General features: G+C 36.6%; 1 long non-coding RNA gene across 2 annotated transcripts in view; it reads right to left on the bottom strand.

The window, feature by feature from the left end:
* The window catches only part of LOC145674402 (uncharacterized), an 81,575-nt gene that overhangs the window by 13,796 nt on the left and 52,295 nt on the right, over positions 1 to 15,484 (bottom strand). For both annotated transcript variants that reach the window (XR_014128920.1, XR_014128919.1), the window contains exon 6: positions 7,123 to 7,324. This is a non-coding gene — a long non-coding RNA (uncharacterized LOC145674402). The remainder of the gene's footprint in view (positions 1 to 7,122; positions 7,325 to 15,484) is intronic.

Here is a 15,484-nt window from a genome sequence, read left to right as displayed (position 1 = left end):
TTAAATAACTTTCTTCAAATACAATATATGAAGTTTGGATATTTAATTTCGGTTAGGTATTTCGTCCACTTTTTTTTCTATTATTTTAAATTGTTCTCTCTCTCTCTCTGATTGTAACCTACTAATGCATTTACATTTCATTATATTATAGCATTGTGGATTTCGACAATTCGTTGAATGAATATAATGGAAATTGCAAGTTCAGAGTAATAATGTAGGCTGTTGTATATTCCTTTCTTTAATAAAAAAAAAGTTCTTTAAAATAATAAAATAACTTATTCACAATGTAATCCTTACGAAAAAAACAATCTTATAGTTTAGCGTCCCACGTTTATGCCCTTTAGGTAAGAGAGACAGATGATTAACGCAAGTGAATGATGATGGAAGAATTTCTGAAATCAGAATGTGGGAAGAAACGGGAGTACCCCGAGAAAACGCGCGGACACGATGTTGCCCACCAAAAATTTACGTGTCAAGAGCCTTCAAAAAACGCTATCAATTAATGCTACTAACATTATTATTACTTTTATTATTATTGTTAATAACTAGCCTGCGTTCAGCATGGAGTTTCTCCGCTAGACCTAACAAAAAAATAAAAAGGTGGAGAGTTAGGAATGTTTCATGACTCAATCGGCTTAATGAGGAGTAGAATGTGATCGAAAAAAAAAAGAAAGAAAAACACATCAAGATTCATTTATTGGGATCCCTTAATCATTGTACATTCAAGTCTTTTCCGATTACCCGATTAGGGGGTTAGTTTTACCCACAGGAGCGACTGAAAATGGCCCCAATCGACGACTGAGAAACAAAATACGAATTCTGGGGAAAAAATGAATTGGTGACCAAAAATTCTCCCCAGGGTATTTCTTAAAGAATAAAAATTAAAAAAAAATCTGATATTTGGAAAAAGTTTTTTTGTGGGTTTTTCGCCAGCTTTAGAATTCGGTAATTGAACTTCTGCAATTTTTCTGTCATTAAAACCGACTACCAGGAAGTGATTTTTAAAAAAAGAAAAACACAGTCTTTACCTCTGATGGGAATGGGTTAGAATTTCCGTGATCAGTCAAAAGTCAGTAATTTCGTTCGAGCTTTTGAGTATAATAATAATAATAATTGCAACTGCCAACATTTCTATTGGTAATATATAGGGTCTTATCTCTCTATTCTGGCGCTGAAAATGGTGATGATGGTTTCGTGCACTACGTTTCCTGTTCCTACGTCGTAAGTACAACAAGGTAAGGAGATATGTTTTATTGAAAACTGGACTCATGTTCTCTGTTTCACATCCTAAAGTATCTTTCAGCGCCGTCAACGGCTCTGCCGGGGCGTCCACCGGCATTGCTGGCCTTGTGTGCACTCTTACTCTACACATACAGCAATAAAATTATAGATTGAATCAATAACAGGGAACTACGAAAGATATTCACTACACTTCACGTTTAGCAGACAAAAATTTCTGTTTTTATGAACTCCAACCTTTTTCATTAAGTTCCAAAAATTTGCTTGCGTATCAACTTAAAAACTGCCTTTAAAGACAGTGAAGCTTAACACTGTGCTTGGCTAATGGTTTGTGACCTCCTTCAACCTAATTTTTAAACAAGTGTGCTCTTTCACGTATTGTCTTTTCGAGTCCACAACCGAGGTACAGTATCTCACTGAGTAACACAATGCGTTAGTACACAGGTTATTGACAGGTAAACTGTTGTCTGATAACAAAGAATAATGAGTATTTTCAATAGGTGTCACCACGTACAGTTAGTTTCAAAAGTTTTTTTATATTTTATAACATTTCTTCTGTGAATAACTTTCGAATTGAAATGAACTCTTTCAGTTGAATGTCCGACGATTATGTCCTTTCCGCCAAGGGAGACGGATGATTAAGGATGATGGAACAACTGGTGTAATGAAAATGTGAAAGGAAACGAGTACCCCGAGAACAGCCACGGATACGATGTTGTCCGCCACAAGCTTATCTGGCCGGGGATCGAAACAGGGACCCCACGTACCAGAGGTAAGCGCTCTACCCTGAGCCACAGTGCCCCCAAACTTTCAAATTAATCAGTCAGTTTGTATATATTTTTGGACCAGTAGAAAATGGCGCTTTCTTTAAAAAATACAGAAAAGTTTTCTCAAGCAGACTGATCTATTCCAAAGTTATTTACAAAAAAAATAATAAATAAATAAAATAAAATAAAATAAAAAAATAAAAACTGTATCAAACACTTGGAACTGACTGTATAGGCACAACCATACTCTGTACTCAGTCAACTGAGCAACACTATTGATTGATGGCCAATGAAAGCATTGGAAAAATTGCCATGTGATGAATGAATGTAGGATACGGGTGCAGCAGTGTGTGTGATTCTTTTCTTTCTTTCTTTTTTCAAATGACCTTGCTAGACAATTACAGCGTTCTGTGTTTCGGGAACAGGGGCGTTCCAAAGCCTCATAAGTTCGGGGTATATCGAGTAAATGTGGCGACTGGATAATTATGATGTTCCAAATGACAAGTATACATAATATACGTAGTTTGCTTTGTAGTATTAATATTTCACGTAGCTCAAGCATTTGTGAAGTATTCTCCATTGCATGATCAACAGTTGGATATCTTACAATAATACACAATTTTAACTTGCATAATACGTTTTCAAGTTTTCGGCACACACATTTGGCGGGTGGGTGGGTAAAGTGCGTTAAGTCAAAAATTATTATTTTAGAGAAATCGCATTTAAAAGTTCAGACAAATCCAAAATTCGGTTTTGGAAAAATGATTAGCTGTTGTAGCTCTTCATGTTAATAAGACCGTTTTTAATAACTTGAAAACAAGTCATTTGAAACAAAGCAGTATTTCAAGAATTTTTATAGAATTACTGTCAGCATGTATAGAAAGTAACTACTTAGCGCATTTTACACGCACACATCCAGTTTAATCTAAACTGAATGTAAGCGTGTATAACGCGTTATGTCATTACTTTCTATTCATTCAAGCAATAATACCCAAACTCCTTGAAATACTGCTACTACTACTAGTATTGAAATATAGTTTGATCATAATTACATAGTTTCTTTAGTTCCAAAATGTACAGTTCACATTCAAACACTTCACTTTGTTCAAGAATAACAGCACTACTGTATATCTAAGAACGAGGCCACTTATTGTTATGCATTAATAGTATAAAAATCCTTGAAATACTTCTACTATTAATAGTACTTAAATACTTTTTAGTCCCTGTTACAACATTTTTTAAGTTCCAGTTCACATTTTTCAACACACCACTTTGTTCATGAATCACTGCATATCTAAGAACGAGACCACTTACAGTTAGTTATGCACCTTTATCTTTGTCTTTGATTCTGTCAATATGTATGTCTCTGGCTGGACAGGATATAGGAAACTTTTGTAAAAGTTGTGAAACACTACAGAAACGAACTGAAGCAGGTCCAATAAGTCCTCCTTTTTTGCACTGATGGCAACAGATCCTTTATAGGCCAAATCTGATTTCAAAATTAGTAGCTTTCCTCTTCTTGCAAAATATACCTGTTGGAATCTGTTCTCATTCAGGGATGTTTTGTAGTTAATGAAACCTTTTTCGCCTTTTCTATAATTCAACCATTTTAGTTCTCTCCAGTTTAGACGTTCTCCCTCTTGATTCGTTTTCTCTCTTGCAGAGGGCCTCTCAAAAGGGCAACAAAATTGAGAAAATCTTCATGTTTCATTTCGTATACTGTGAATGGCTTCTTCTTTGCTGATTGTCTCATTAGTACTACCCAGTCATGCGGACGTTCAATGTTTTCATTGTATCTGTTTATCGCCTTTTCAATGATACTATGGTCACTGACTCCATATGGGAGTAGCCGGAAACGAGAAACTTTTGATCAATGGATTCGAGTGTGTCTGAGTCTTGTAAGGCTACCATTCAAATGGTTGTAACATGACTGTTCTTGTTTTGGCCACCGCATGTGTCCGAAAACATGGTAATATATTTGACGTCTGAATTTAAGTAATGAGTCAGATATTTATAAATAGAAGAGCTGACCTCATTAGCACCTCGTCCTGCGCTCGCTTCATGCCATACAAAGCAATAACCCTGTCTGTTGTCACAATCACATATAGTTAGATTGGATGCCCATAACTATCATTTATAGAAAGCAATTGAACACTGCAAGGAAGGAGTCAGAAGACATTCTTTCATGTGAAACGTTTCTGTCTTCATCCCATATGCTATTCTTCCTTTTTGTTGATGGTCATCCAACTTTTTCTGTATTGCTTCTTTATCCACTCCGAAAGCTGACTTGATGGATAAAGTAAGTTTGTCACAAGTTTGGCATGTGTCTTTATGTAGTTTCTTTATCGATAATTTCATTTCATGAAATACTTTCTCAAAATTACGTCTGCTTACTAGAACATCAGCGTACTCTTTAATATAATTTCTGTAAAACTAAGGCAGGGTCACAAAAGATGGTAAATACTCTTTTCCAGAATCATTCCTTGCATAATGACTTTTGTACGTAGATATATGATCTAAATATTTAACGCACACCAATATATCTTCAAACGTTTTCTTGTTTGGTGGTTCATGAGATCCTCTGCCGTCATCTTGTATGAATGTTACTATGGAACGTTTCTTATGTAATACTGTTTCTAAAAATCTCGCAGTTTCTCCGTATAATTTCATAAAGTACAGACCTTCTGCTTTGAACCATGAAGTGAAACGTGGTATGAGACACTTACCTGTCGGTGATGACTATGTTGAGATATGTTTCTTATCCTTGTTGTTTTCTTTGGCTGTATTTCCATTAAACTGCCAATGAAACTAAGTCTTTTGTTGTAATTCCCCATAGCCAATCATCTTTGAAAATACGTTCACGTTCTTGTGGAGAAAGGTTCAGCTTCTTCTTACATTTGTTCCTGCATATGTCAAGAGATTTCATTTTTCGTGCGGGAATAACTTTTCCAGTATGTGTACAATATTCTTGTCCAATGTTCCGTGCTGTTTGTCGGAACATCTTTTGTAACTTTTCTGGTATCCCCTTTCATTCTTCTGAAAGTTGGATTCCTTCGTTGCGATAGGAGCTTTTCTCTTTTGTAGTTTTATGTATAGCAGCTTTAAGATGTTCAGTTTGCTCCAAATTAGTCCCTTCCGTCATTGGACCTCGAAAGTCACGAATTTCCTTATCAGTGTGGTTGGCTTTCGATGGAGAACATTTTGTTATCATCATCATTACGTGCTATCCGTCTCTTCTTTGGTGGGGTGGAATCTTCATTTTCAGAACTGTCAGTCGATGTTGGGTTCATAACGAATTCCGGGTCTTCTAATGAGGCATCTGACAAATAATACAGTACGAATCTCGTCCGGAGGTAATTGGACCTCCACGGAGTTCTGATTTAAAAAAAAAAAAAAAAAAAAAAAATCGAGTATAAGGATAAGAAAGTGTCTGCGCATCAACTTATATTGACTAAATTAACCCTTAAATGCATTTTGATGCCAATTGGCATCATAGTGACTCAATAACAATAATAATGATATTCTTAAAATGTGTATATTAGCGAATAGCGCACGCCGACGCCATGTGGCACCAATGGAGTTAAGCCTTCTACCACACAGTTTTTGCCTAATGGCATATGTCGGACAGAGTGTGTCAGAGAACGTCAAAAAGCATATAAAAGCACAAAACGTACACGTTTGTTACTTGTAAATTTTTCACTTTTTTTTATTTTTTATTTTATTTTATTTTTATTTTTTTTTTTTTTTTGTTCTCTTAACATTAAAAAGAATCATTGTTTCTCAATCTTCCATGCCATATGGTTTCTGCTGATATTGACACTAAACTCTGATTTCACTAGTGTAATACAACCATGACATCTATCCTGTAACTTGATACTCCAGAAGTAAAAACATTAAAAACTATATTATTGGATATTATTTACATTTATGTAAGTAATGCATAAAGAAAGAAAGAAGAAAAATAATTTCAACACGACCAAAATTAATTCGTGCAATAAAGGGTTAAAATACCTCGAATATGATCATGACCACCATTATTCTTGTGTGAAAATATTTTTGTAAAAACGTGAAGAACTGCTCCCCTAGCTCTTATTAGCAATTGCATAGTTTTGCTGGCAGGAAAAAAATACTTCTTCATATCTTATTGAACATGTTCTTAAAGGGGAAGAGGAATGTGAAATTTGAACAACACTCAATAAAACATTTGTTTGTGAACAACATTAGTATTTTCAAACGATAAATTCATTTACTGAAGAATTGTTTTTGTTCCTTAATATTTTCATACTAGTGAAGAATGTATAGTCATGAATTAAATTGAAAAATATCGGTGTAAAATGCGTTATGTCAGTACAGCGTTGACACAACATATTTTGCACAAACACAATCATATTTTTACACAGTGTCTTATGTGATAAGTTATCAACACCATGACATAACGCATTCTGCACACCCCTTTCTGTTTCGATCTGAGATAACCCAAAATACACTTCTTCATAACTTCGTCACTATTGCCATTATGACTTATTGCACTACACACACACACACATTCATCTCACTTTCCTCTATCCAGTGTTTATGATAATTCGGACCATTTTTGACTTAACGCACTTTACCCACCCACCTGCGATTTATACCTACAAGTTACCAAATTGTCATAGTACCTGCCAACTTCAATATTTCTGAGAGAAATGGTGATGTAAAGACATCATTTTAAGTACACTAATAGACACCTTACTTAAAAAAATTTAATGTCTTTAGATAATAAAATCCACATTTGAAGGGCTTATTTCATAATAATAATAATAATAATAATAATAAAAAAGGTATAGGAAATTTGATGCGAAACGGAGCACTTACATATTAAATGCATACTACGAAGATTATTTTGTATTTTACAGATTTTCTATATACTTAATAAGAATACACTTACAGAAATGTGTATTTAAACACTGAATAATTAAAACATATTGCTCTTTATATTTTTGCATGTAAATAACACATAGAAAGATAACATAAGCTTAATGCCTGCCTTACATGTTGGAAATCAACTACAAATATATTGGTGGCCAAAAGTAGTTTCGCAACAAATATTTAATTCAAAATTGAAGGTACTTACAAATGCACTAAACTTCGTGTGGAAAGCAAGGATTGTGCACATCTGCTTGAAATCCTCATTTTTCACTGGCAGAAGATCGAACAGATCGTGGAAAGGCTCATGGTCAACATTTTCAGAGGTTGTAATATCTCCTCTATTCCCTCTTTGATATCCACGATTTCGTGATGCAATGTCGATGGCGACATTTCCAAAAGTCTCTGATCTGCAACAACATTCATTACATTACAAAATAATTTGCAGTAGAAGAAAAAGGAAAAAGTGCATGCAAGGTATGAGATCTGTTATATATATATATATACACACACAGTTGATTGGAAAAGATATTTCTGCTGACGCTAAGTGTACAGTTGATTTTAGAAAGCTGCTCCATCATGGTGAGATACCCAATGAACACTGGAAGCCACCTAACCAGGAAGGTACATAACATGTTATGCATCCTTGGCGGATGAGTTTTGAGGAGAATCAATGGTATAAACATACAGACGCTAGTCAACGGCTGGTTGACGAGGCACACACTTGCAGCTTCTCCGTGTCTATGTGGTTAACGTACGCGCCCTTGACGCAGGAGACCCGGGTTCGATTCCCGATGGAAGCGCATGCGGTACGGATCCTATATTAAGCTGCAGGTCCGTGTCTTATAAATGCACACAGCACCTTATATATATTATACGTAAATATTAGATAGATAGAGCTTTGTAGATACGTAGCTTTATTGCATATAATATCTATATATTTTAAATCGGCGTTAGGCGTTTCCCGAGGCGTAGACAGTGACAACATAAACGAATATACATTCAATAGATGACATGCACGGCAACTAGTTTGCGCATGCGTCCAGGCTCAGGGTAGGCGCCATTACTTTTATGTTCTGTTGCTTTTTTGGTGGTCGTTTCGTATCACTCTTGTTACGTCAGTACAGGCTCGCAACCAGGCAGAGGTTGTGCTTTGACAAATTGAAAATGGGACGTCTTGATTAAAAGGTAAAAATGAGATAAAACTAATGCAGATGGTTTGATACGTGGAAACGTTACCATGAAGTACACACAATTTAAGACATTTTTAGTTTTTTTTCTTTTTTTTTTTGTTTAAACCAGTTTTTTTTTGCAATAAAAAAGAAGATGGTTTAAATCAACCAGCCCTGGTATAAACTCATGGTTTAACATGGACAATGAGAGAGAAATGATTTGTCTGCGGCCTGAAAGAAACCAAGGAAGAGTTGCATTTGTTGAAGAAACCCCAAGCGCACTGGAGTATATGGAAAATAGCATGTGTGTTTCATGAATGTTATGTTTTGTACTAGACCTATATTTTAAAATTTAATATTTCTATCCAGAACTCGAAAGGATAAACAACTGTTTTAAAATATCCATGACGTGGAAGGATGCTACAATTATACAGGTGATTCACCAATGATGATTGCACATCACATCCTTATTTTTTTTGAATGGGGGGGGGGGGGGGGGAGATTCATTGCATATATACTTTTTCTGTAAATGAATTATCTGAACAAAAACACCAGAGGTGCAAAAAGTGCAGCCAAGTTCGTCAGCCTCAGAAAGTGTTGAGATGAGGATGGATGAGCCAAGTACCTTGGCCACTGCACACTGCATCTGAAAAGAACACTGGAACTTGGCGGGAGGTGACTAACATATCCGAATACACTAATAGTCTGTTCCTAGTTTCACGGTCAGGGCATTTCAGTCCTAAGGCTGGTGGTAGCCCCCAAATCCACCACGCTCACAAGCATTATCTCTAAGGCTCGTTAACATCATTTTCCTTGACTTCTTGTGGACGATTATAAGTTTTTCTTGTCTGGGTTTCGAACCATCAATCTTACTGCAGTGTTCTATGTGCCTCAGCACCTTAGCGAAGTTGATATTCCTAAGGTTGGTGATGGCCCCAAACACATCACGCCCACCACCATTATCCCTAAGGCTCCTTAACATCATTTTCCTTGACACCTCGCAACAAGTTCCAGCGTTCTTTTCAGATGCAGTGGCTAAGGAACTTGGTTCATCCATCCTCATCTCAACACTTTTTGAGGCTGACGAACTTGGTTGCACTTTTTGCACGTCTCGTGTTTTTGTTCAGATTTCACTTCATTTTGTAGTTCATCATATGAATATCGTATATTGGTTCTCAATTGTGGCATATTGTTGGATTTAAATTTAGAATTGTACATTTTTAAAGGAGTCATAATGTGTCAGATGCAACATTAGTTCCCAAGAGTTCTCCCACCGGGAATCGAACCCAGGATCCTGTCCAACAAAGGCGCACGTGCTAGCCACTAGAACAGTAGGGAGGATTTCTTCTATTAAATATCTGTCAGAGAGTTATGTCCAAACGAGATTCTAATTCATTTACCCGAGCTACAAAATCACGATAACTAACATCTCATTTTTCATTAGCCCTACCTAAATACGAAGAGTATCAACAGGGCCCCAAACCCTTGATGCTGAATCCTCGATGCTACATCACTAGATATGGGTGGTGCTTCAATATACTTAGTTGTTCTCTATCCTTCCACAATTGCGAAATTACGGAGTTCATTATCTGACATTACTATCTCGGGTTTTCCTTTAAATGAAATACACCTTTCAAATAGTTTGTAAACTTAATTATATTTGCCACCAACATATCTAATATAAAAATCGAACAATTGGATTTCTCATTTCTTGGAAAACTTCCTTAATTCTAAATATCCCCACCCCACACGGAAACATCGAGGACAGTTCAAATTCCAAAAGCTCTTCTACCGGGAATCGAAACCGGGACCCCGTACACTAAAGGCGCACGTGATAGCCAATACACCAGTGGGGAGGGCACCCCCTCGACCACTCGGGCGATTGGCAACATTATCACTATGCACATGATGTGTTGAATAACGGAATCGTTCCCGATTTCTGTTTTTTTTTTTTTTTTTTTTTTGACAGTGAAAATTTCCCATAGCAAAATCCTCAAATTTCATACTCAATCCGTTATAAGGTACCTTTATGAAGAGTTTCACATCTTTATCTCATTAAGAAGTACCTAATGGCTACTTACAGTTTTTCGCCCATAAAAATTCCCATTCCTTAAATTTGGAACGTTTTCCATACTCAAGTCATTACGTAAGATGGGTACCATTATGCAGAGTTTCACGTCTCTATCTCATTAGGAAGTACCTAATCAATGATGAGTGAGTGAATGAACCGACCTCTGTTTGGGTAAGTTTTTCGTCCATAAAAAATTCCATAGCACATTCCTTAATTTTCGGACATTTTTCATATTCAACCGTTATAAGGTACCCTTATTTCGGACTTTTTCCATACTCAGGTCATTGTAAGGTACTTTTATGCAGAGTTTCACATCTTATTTCATTGGGAGGTACCAAATCAATAAGATGAGTCAGTGAATGATATGATTTCTGCTTGGCTAAGAACAGTTTATCGCCGATTAAAAATTTTCCCATAGGACATTCCTCACATTTCGGACCTTTTCCATACTCAAATCATTATAAGCTACCTTTACGCAGAGTTTTTCACGTTTCTATCTCATCGGGAACAAGCTATTCAATGTGATGAGTAAGTGAGTGAAATTATTTCTGCTTGGCTAAGGACAGCTTTCGCCTATAAAAAAATTCCCATAGCACATTCCTCACATTTCGGACTTTTTCCATGCTCAAGTCATTGTAAGGTACCTTTATGCAGAGTTTCACGTCTCTGTCTCATTGGGAGGTACCTAATCAATGTGATGAGTGAGTGAGTGAAACGATTTCTTCCTTGGCTAAGGACAGCTTTTCGCCCATAAAAAAATTCCCATAGCACATTCCCGACATTTCGGACTTTTTCCATACTCAAGTCATTATAGGGTATTTTATGCAATGTTTCACGTTTCTCTCTCATTAGGAAGTACCTAATCAATTTGGTGGGTGAGTCAGTGAATCAGTGAGCCTAAAAACTGCGTATTTTAGGGGTTCAGTACTCAAATATAGTTGAAGCTAGCAATGTGAGATTTGGTATACGAGCACATCACTCTGATATCTCCTTAAATTCTAAATCCCATATTTCTACCCTTAATAGAATAGTTTTTACAGAGCTTCGAAATCAGCGATTTTACCCAAAACTCTTCTTCGTGCATAATATGCTTACGGCAGTACAGACCAGTTTTCATTTTCTTCGCCGAACTTGGCTGCCATGCACTGCCGTGCATGTTGATCTGTATCTTAATCATTTCTGGAATGTGACAGATTCACTGCAGAAGAATTTCACTGTGCGTACACGATGAGAACTATTGTAAAAAAAGCAACTTTGTGCAGACGTCCACTAAAAAGCATGAATGTCATCTAACCGAGTCAGGACAGGCGCGCAGCAGAAAAACTCGAATAACAGCGAGGGGATGCGATCGTAGAAAGCAGGAGTGTCAGTGACGGTGAGTATACACAACATAGCACAAAACATTGTATATGGCATATAACACCTCCATTACATGTTGGATCATGTATTTATATTACTAAAGACATTGATATGTAGTATCCCGATGTTTTCATTGCTTGCACATGTGTTTCAAAGTAATATAACACATTACTGACGTTAATTTCACAAATATGTAGATCCCTTAATTATCGAACATTTCTATGGTTGTACGTCATGAGTTAGCACATTGACTTCAGATACTTCACTTCGTATACTATGGTTAATGGATAGACTTTATGGGCGAATCCGTGCTTAACAGGTTACACTTTTATTAATGTATTTCTACGTAGCCACGCATCACACAGGTAAGAACACAAGATATTTCGATTATTTACATACTGTTCTATTAAAATAATATTAAAAATTTAAGTAAATTTTACAAAGATGTGGATCCGTACAGTAAATCTGGAGTTCTTTTTTTTTCACCGTGAGGACGAGTGACTGGATCTACCGTGTACCGTAAGTTATATTTTACGATCCAGCTTGAATTGGACGTTTCTTGCTACGATTTTCCAAATATGATATTGTTCATTGCAAACCATTTGAAAAAACTTCCTATCTCCACATATGTTTCCGTAATTCTAGATAGAGAACGATTGCAATTATTTTTACAAATTTAGTAAAAATAAATAAATAAATAAAATAAATTTAAAGAGTGAAAATTACGTGACTATACCGAGAATCTAACCCGGGACCTTCGGACTGATATTTCAACTGCAACATCCAGTTGATCCACCCTCCATAAAAAGTTCAACCGATCATTCCTTGACTTCCTGAATTTCTGATACAGTTTTCTTTAACCCTTACCAAAGTGGACAGGACACAAACGCAAGCATATCCAGGCCAGTTGAAAATCCAAAGGCTCTCCCACCGGGAATCGAGCCCGGGACCCCGTATACCGAAAGTGAACGTGCTAGGCACTAGACCAGCGAGAAGGGACACCAGTTACACAACGTTTCCTCTTGGTGTCGATGTTTGGCTGGGAAGACCACATGGGGAGTACTACAACTCTCATCTTGTGCTTGGACTACCTTCGTTCCGATAATAGTGAGGTGTTTATCCTTATCTTCTTACAAAGCATGTTTCACTTCCATTCTATTTTCTTTCATTTTATTGAGGCAGCCGTCATTAGAAAACTTCTGTGATATCTAAAATATCTCCTTAATATTCAAAAGTATCTTAGCGGTATTTTCATTACTGTTAATACTTAAATTCTAAAGAACTAGATGATACTTAAGTCCATCAGTGTGCAACTCTAGTCTGCTTGGAACAAATCAAGCTTATGGAAGCATTAATGCGAGGGACATGTTTGAAAAAAAAATTAAAAAAGGACGATCTTTTAAATGTGAAAATGACAACACTGACAAAGCTTTGCGTGCGTGGAAGTATGCTGTAGTATTCTGTGCCTGCAACCGAGGTAGAATTTTCAGTGTTGTGTTGCGTACGTACGAACAGCAGTAAGTTAAAATTACTGCCCTACTAGAAAATCCCGCCAAATGTGAGATGAGGTTTGTAATGCGATTTCTCAATGAAATGAAAAAAAAAAAAAAAAGAAAAAAAAAACGCGGGTGACATTCATCCGGAGTTATGTTCACCTTATGGACCAACAATAATCAGTGCAGCGAAGATGTTCAAATGTTCATCATAAAAGGAGTGGTAAGCCTCGTGTTCAGATCGAGGACTTGGTACGTGTTGATTATAAAGTGCGATCCAACTGCTGACGGGAACTTTTCAATCATCCTCCATACGGCACCACTCCTGAAAACTTAGCTTGCTTCGTAATGTTTGAATGACAGTGAAGTTCCCAAGACATCAGCCAGGAGCCAGATTTCTACACAGAAGGTCTACAAGACCTCGTGCCCCTGTACCAAAAAGGCTGAGAGCTTCATGATAACTATATAAGAAAATAGCCAAGGTGTGAATTTGTATAGAATCAACAATACAATATTTCTTCAATTTCATTCTTGGCAATAACCAATCGGCTATTTTTTGACAGGCCCCTCGTATAAACGAAAGAAGACTGATGAGTAGCCTTATTTTGACAGGATGGGATCTACATAATATCGTGACCTACTTTCATTTCCACCTTGAATCGAATTAGGATCACTCGATCGATCAATTTTAGAGGGATTCCGTACGGCATTCGTCTATTGGTATTTAAGGTGTTTAGCTGTATAGAAGATGTGTACATGATTTTTGTTCAAAAGCCATGGAAGAAACGACCAATAAATATTGTTAAGTTATAATGCTTCATACTGTAGTATACCAAATTTTAAAACCCCGAAATTATTCTAAATATTTAAACTTTTGTAAAAATCTATGTAAACAATTCAAGTATGGCTTGAGTACAAAATATTAACTGTCTAAATTGAATGAATTTTTAAGTCAGGGTTGTTTCTAGGATGTAGTCCGTTTTATTTAAATAAGCCCAAAACTTATTTTATTCCATGAGACATACACGTGGAACTTCCAGACAGTGAAATATGAAATGCATGTGGATTGCATTCCGCAGTTTCATACAAAAGAACCACCTACGTTCACTCAACAAACACTTCAAGTCTATACTTCAGTTCTAGACTAGCCATTCGCCTAGAAGTTACGTAAGCTACAGAGGAGGTGGGCCTACCAGGTTTTACTTCAGCTACTACAACAATTACAATGTAAGTGCCTTTTCATATTAACCTTATGTGATAGTTTTAGATTCCTTGCTTCGTATCTCAAGCACAGCCTTTATACACGTTAAAAGCAAGTAATGAAATTAAAAACTCTTTATCACTCATGGGGGCCGCGGTGGCTCAGTGGTAGAGCGTTCACCTCTGGTGCATGGGGTTCCGGGTTCAAACCCTGCTCCCGCCAAGTGAACTTTCTGGTGGACAAACACCGTGTGCGTGGGTTTTCTCGGGGTTCTCCCGTTTCCTCCCACTTTCTTCATTCCACCATTTCATTCATTTCTCATAATCACCGTCTCCTTTAGCCTAACCGGCATAACCGTGGGACGTAAAACTCAAAGATTTCATTGATTTCATTTCTTTATCACTCAATTATTAGTTTCATATTTTCTTCAATTTACGGTTCTTTCTATCATTGCAATAATCTGAGACAAATCGGCCTAAGATTTAAATAGACTGAGAATCTACGATCAAGGGTTCGATTTTCAGTTTACACCCCCAGTATTAAGTATTCTTCACAGAATGACATGGTGGAAGCGTCTTAATGAACCTGTAGGGTTCTGGGTTCGATTCTGATTAGAACATTTTTCGATAGTTTTATTCTCTGTTCCGTTTTTTTTTTCTTTTTGTCACGAGATGGTAGACAGACATTTGTTGCTTTATTGCATTAGGCTATAAAAAGTATATGTATTTTGAATTTTGACATTTACGGTTTATTCGACAATTTTTCACGCCAACTGATGAATTAGATCAATTATTAGACAACACTGAACTCAAAGTTTTAAAGATAAAGAAAACTAAGAAGAAACACGCTCTTACACAAACACATATTCCGCACTCGTACGACACGCGTTGGAACAGAGTCATGACTTCAAACACTACGTCAGCGCAAAGTCAGACAACTGACGGTCAAGGAAGTTCTGACATAGCAAGAAACATTCAAGTGCAAATATCTAGTGACACATATCCACTCCCTCGCTATGATGTACGAACAGGGGAAGATATCAGACAATATCTTGATGAGTATGATGATATTTCCAACATCAATTCGTGGGACGATAAGAAAAAGGACATGTTACCTTTAGCTTTTAAGGGGGACTTTTGGAAATGGTTGAGTGTGGATATTTTTTGAGTGTAGAGACATTTCTCAGTTATCATATGATCAGTTAAGGATATGATAATCATTAAACAGTTCGGAAAATCCACTCTTTACTTAAATATAGAAGACCAGTTCAGGGA

The sequence above is a fragment of the Thermobia domestica genome, chromosome 17, assembly GCF_964235325.1.
Source record: "Thermobia domestica chromosome 17, izTheDome1.hap1.1, whole genome shotgun sequence".
In the NCBI taxonomy this organism is placed as follows: Eukaryota; Metazoa; Arthropoda; class Insecta; order Zygentoma; family Lepismatidae; genus Thermobia; species Thermobia domestica.
The sequence above is the reverse complement of the archived record's forward strand: the minus strand, read 5'-3'. Positions and strand labels throughout refer to the sequence as shown.